Consider the following 6,000-nt stretch of genomic DNA (forward strand, 5'->3'; position numbering starts at 1 on the left):
GACAATGCCTGGCAAGTGAGAGCTGGGGCTCAAGGAACTCCACAGATACTACTTGACCCAAGTGATAGGTGGATACAGGTGAGGGTGTGTGTGATTGGCAGATGAGTGGTAAAGGGCTAGAGATCAGGGCCGGATTTACATATAAGCTTGACAAACTTAAGCTTAGGGCCTTGAGATCTAGGGGGGCCTCGCAGAGCCAGATTTACCACTAGGCATCATAGGCTGAAGCCTAGGGCCTTGAAATCTAGGCGGCCTCCACCCAAGGCAGGACACCTGCCGTCCAAATCTGGGCGGGCCCCCCTCTCTATCTCTCTCTCTCTGTCAATCTCCGTCTCCGACCGCCATCCATATCCGTGTCCGGGCCGCCGGGTCTCCGCTCTCTCCTCATCCGCCGGCACGGCCGGCCGCCTTGCACATGCGGACTGCTACGGCCAGCACGTCCTCCCCCTGCACATGCGCACAACCACGGCCAGCACAACATCGGCCGCCCTGCGCATGCGCACTGCCACAGCAACTGGTCGGCGCTGGGCACTTTCTCCCTCGCTTTGAATTGTGGGAGATCTGGCCGCCATTGCTATCCGGTCACCGCCTCGCCGCGACCGCTGAAAACCAACACAGAATCACTCTCTAACCCTGGATCTGGAGTAACTCCCTGGAGTAACTCCTGCTTCTGGTTTCCCGGTCCTCCATAAATATTCTAAATGGAATTTAAACTGGAGGTGGTGGAGGGCTGAACAATAACACCCTATTGCATTTTATCTGTTTATTTATTGTGTATATATATGGTCTATGGTATATAAACACACTGACATTTTATCTCCTGTTCTGTATTATGTTTACATATTCTGTTGTGCTGCAGCAAGCAAGAATTTCATTGTCCTATCTGGGACACATGACAATAAAACTCTCTTGACTCTTGACTTGGACTTAAGCAAAAAGGGTTCTTGGGGGAAAAAAGAGTTTACCTTAAATTTAGTTGCGTCTGGTTGGGTAACTATGGTAGGGTGAAGACTATTCCATGCTTTAATTGTGCGGGGGAACTCCATGGAGCAGCCAGCATCTCTGGATTGAAGAAATTAGGTGACGTTTCGGGTAGAAACCCTTCTTTATACTCCCTCTGGTTTTAGTGTTTGTAGTTTAATTTAAAGATACAGTGTGGAAACAGGCCCTTCGGCCCACCGAGTCCACGCCGACCACCGATCACCCGTACTCTAGTTCTATCCCACACATTAGCGACGTAAGTCAAGAGTCATGAGTGTTTTATTCTCTCATGTCCCAGTTAGAACAATGAAATCCTTACTTGCAGCAGCACAACACAATATGTAAACATAGTACTCTGTAAACAATGTTATCAACGAGAAAACAAAGGTGTATATTTATATATGAATAAATACTGTATGTGTGTGTGTGTGTGTGTGTGTGTGTGTGTGTGTGTGTGTGTGTGTGTGTGTGTGTGTGTGTGTGTGTGTGTGTGTGTAACTCAACAGGCCAGACAGAATCTCTGGACAAAAGGAAAATATTAGGTTTTGGGTTGGGTCTGAAATAGGTTCCTGCACACCTTTAGAATGTGGAAGGAAACAATAGCACCCGGTGAAAACCCATGTGATCAAAGGAAAAAGGAGCAAACTCCACACAGACAGCACCCATATTCAGGATCAATTCCGGGTCTCTGGCAATTTTAGGCAGCAACTTTATGGCCAATGTACTGCTCCATAGTCTTGAACTGAATTAAAACCAACAGTAGCTGTAAAGGGGGACATAGCATCACTTAGAGATTTAAGACTGAGAATGGATATTTTCATTTTTTTAGTAACCAAAGTTATCAACGTATAATTTTGTGTGTGTTGGAAAATAAAATATAGTGGCACAGCTGGTGGACTTGCTGCCTCACACGCCAGAGATCTGTGTTCGATCCTGTCCTCGGGCACTGTCTGTGTTGAATTTGCACATTCTCCCTGCAAGCATGTGGGTTTCCTCCCACATCCCAAAGATGCATTGGCTTTGTAGGTTAACTTGTCTCTGTAAAATTGCCCCTAATGTGTAGGGAGTGGGTGAGGAAAGTGGGATAACAGAACTTGTGTGAATGGGTAGACAAAAATGCTGCAGAAACTCAGCGGGTGAGGCAGCATCTGTGGAGCGAAGGAAATAGGCGACGTTTCGGGTCGAGACCCTTCTTCAGACTGATGTGAGGGGGGGGGGATGGGTAAAAGAAAGGAAGAGGCAGAGACAGTGGGCTGAGGGAGAGCTTGGAAGGGGAGGAGAAAGCAGGGATTACCTGAAATTGAAGAAGTCAATGTTCATACCGCTGGGGTGTAAAATGTCCAAGCGAAATATGAGGTGCTGTTCCTCCAATTTACGGTGGGCCTCACTCTGGCCATGGAAGAGACCCAGGACAGAAATGTTGGATTCGGAATGGGAGGGGGAGTTGAAGTGCTGAGCCACCGGGAGATCAGGTTGGTTATTGCAGACCAAGCGGAGGTGTTGGGCTACTCTTGGTCTCACCGATGTAGAGCAGCTGACACCTAGAGCAGCGGATGTAATAGATGAGGTTGGAGGAGGTGCAGGTGAATCTCTGCTGCACCTGGAAAGACTGCTTGGGTCCTTGAATGGAGTCAAGGGGGGAGGTAAAGCGACAAGTGTAGCATTTCCTGCGGTTGCAAGGGAAAGTGCCAGGGGAGGGGGTGGTCTTGGTGGGAAAGGACGAATTGACCAGGGAGATACGGAGGGAGTGGTCTCTGCGGAAAGCAGACAGGGGAGGAGATGGGAAGATGTGGCCAGTGGTGGGATCCCATTGGTAGACAAAAAAGCTGGAGAAAATCAGCGGGTGAGGCAGCATCTATGGAGTGAAGGAATAGACGACGTTTCAGGGTCGAGACCCTTCTTCAGACTGATGTTGGGGGGGGACATGAAAAATAAAGGAAGAGGCGGAGACAGTAGGCTGTGGGAGAGCTGGGAATGGGAGAAGAAGGAGGGAGAAAGCAAGGACTACCTGAAATTAGAGGTCAATGTTCATACCGCTGGGGTGTAAATTACCCAAGCAGATATGAGGTGCTGTTCCTCCAATATGTGGTGGGCCTCACTCTGGCCATGGAGGAGGCCCAGGACAGAAAGGTCGGATTCGGAATGGGAAGGGGAGTTGAAGTGTTGAGCCACCAGGAGATCAGATTGGTTATTGCGAACTGAGTGGAGGTGTTGTGCGAAGCGATCGCCAAGCCTGCGCTTGGTCTCACCGAGGTTGATCATACGCTGGATAATCCAACCACATTTTTGTTTGGAAGTGGAAAGAAATAATAGAAATTGCATTCATTGCAAAGAGCAAAAAGAGTTGAGATACTGTATTATAATTTTGCTGCATATCATTTTGGTATATATCATGTCTTGATTGGTCAATATGTTTAGTTTGTGACTTTATTAGAAGCAGAAATAATATGTGAATGCTTCATTGAGCATAATTCCGACTGGTAACTACACACTTCGTCCAAGCACATTATCGCATGCGTCATGCAAGCCGTCTTAAATGACCACCTAAACTGTCATTTGGCAACTTAAAAAGCTGCCTAGGTTGCCCGGCTGGCAACAGGGAAAATAAGTTAAGTGAGAGGTGTATAATATTTTTGACACTGTCATAGGCCTTTCTTACATATGCTGTCACAACGCACTGTAGTCTCTAAACAACCCTTCAGTAATTTTCCTTGCCCTCCATTTCAGAATAATAGTGTTTTAAGCCAATAACTCGACACTAGCACTGGCAATAAATAAATAAATAAGCGCTCGGCTGCAAATCGGTGTCAATCTGGTGGACCATCTTCCTCTAGTCGTGTGGGTGGGGGATTGGGAGGGGCCTCACAAGTGGAACCGCTTAGGGCCTCTCTTCATCTAAATCCGGCCCAGCTAGAGATGATAAGAGGATGTCACCTGTCCATTCCCTCCACAGATGCTGCCTGACCTGCTGAGTTCCTCCAGCACTTTATGTCTTACCATGCTTTGTTCTGCCCCATCTCTCTTCCAGCTTTCTTCTCCCACTCTTCAATCAGTCTGAAGAAGGGTCCCGGCCCAAAACGCCACCTATCCATGTTCTCCAGAGATGCTGCCTGACCCGCTGAGTTACTCCAGCACTCTGTGAAACATCACCTATCCCAGTTCTACAGAAATGCTGCCTGACCTGCTGAGTCACTCCAGCACTTTATATCTTTATTTGTATAGATATTTGGATAGGAAGGTTTTGAGGGCTATGGGCCAAATGTAGGCAAACGGGACATGCAGAGTGTACCAACTTGGTTGGCAGGACAATGTGAGCCTTATGGTTTGTTTCCGTGCTGTACAGACCTATGACTCAATTTGCCTATCAAATATCTGACAATGTAGGAGTATGGCATTGGTTGGAAAATGCACAGAGCTAGGACAAAATGTCTGCAGGAAAGTTTGGGCCCAGAAAGTTGGACCCTTGAAGACTGAAAACGGTGAATTTATTATGGGGAACAAGGAAGTGCCAGATCAGTTGAACAGGTACTTTGGATCTGTCTTCACTAAGGAATCTTCCTGATATAGTAGTGACTAGAGGATCTGGGGTGATGGAGGAATTGAAGGAAATCCACATTAGGCAGGAAATGGTGTTGGATAGACTGATGGGACTGAAGGCTGATAAATCCCCAGGGCCTGATGATCTGCATCCCAGGGTACTTAAGGAAGTGGCTCTAGAAATTGTGGATGCGTTGGTGATAATTTTCCAATGTTCTATAGACTCGGGATCAGTTCCTGTGGATTGGAGGGTAGCTAATGTTATCCCACTTTTTAAGAAAGGCGAGAGAGAGAAAACAGGGAATTATGGACCAGTTAGCCTGACATCAGTGTTGAGGAAGATGCTGGAGTCAATTATAAAAGATGAGATAGCCGAACATTTGGATAGCAGTAACAGGATCGGTCCGAGTAAGCATGGATTTACGAAGGGGAAATCATGCTCGACTAATCTTCTGGAATTTTTTGAAGATGTAACTAGGAAAATGGACAAGGGAGAGCCAGTGGATGTAGTGTACCTGGACTTTCAGAAAGCATTTGATAAGGTCCCACATAGGAGATTAGTGGGCAAAATTAGGGCACATGGTATTGGGGGTAGAGTGCTGAAATGGATAGAGAAGTGGTTGGCAGACAGGAAACAAAGAGTAGGGATTAACGGGTCCCTTTCGGAATGGCAGTGGGGTAAGAATCGGTGATGGGATCTCAGTTATTTACAATATGCATCAATGATTTGGATGAAGGGATTCAAAGTAACATTAGCAAATTTGCAGATGACACAAAGCTGGGTGGCAGTGTGAACTATGATGAGGATGCTATGAGAATGCAGGGTGACTTGGACAGGTTGGGGGAGTGGGCAGATGCGTGGCAGATGAAGTTTAATGCGGATTAATGTGAGGTTATCCCTTTGGTAGCAAAAACAGGAAGGCAGATTACTATCTAAATGCCGTCAAGTTGGGAATAGGGGAAGTACAACGGGATCTGGGGGTCCTTGTTCATCAGTCTATGAAAGTAAGCATGCAGGTACAGCAGGCAGTGAAGAAAGCAAATGGTATGTTGGCCTTTATAACAAGTGAAATCGAATATAGGAGCAAAGAGGTCTTTCTGCAGTTGTCAGAGCCCTAGTGAGACCCCACCTGTAGTATTGTGTGCAGTTTTGGTCCCCTAATTTGAGGAAGGACATTCTTGCTATTGAGGGAGTGCAGCGTAGGTTTACAAGGTTAATTCCTGGGATGGCGGGATTGTCATATGCTGAGAGAATGGAGCAGCTGGGTTTGTACCCTCTGGAGTTTAGAAGGATGAGAGGGTATCTCATTGCAACATATAAGATTGTTAAATGGGCTTTCTCACGGGGCGACTTGACGCAAGAGGTAACCAGAGTTGAACATTGTGGGAACCTCGTACGATAACCGTACGGCATTCGTGGACCACCGTGGACCACCATGGCGCTAACGGCAGGTACTCGTGTAACTTGTTGACTCGGGAGAA

Source organism: Amblyraja radiata, chromosome 14, assembly GCF_010909765.2.
Source record: "Amblyraja radiata isolate CabotCenter1 chromosome 14, sAmbRad1.1.pri, whole genome shotgun sequence".
In the NCBI taxonomy this organism is placed as follows: Eukaryota; Metazoa; Chordata; class Chondrichthyes; order Rajiformes; family Rajidae; genus Amblyraja; species Amblyraja radiata.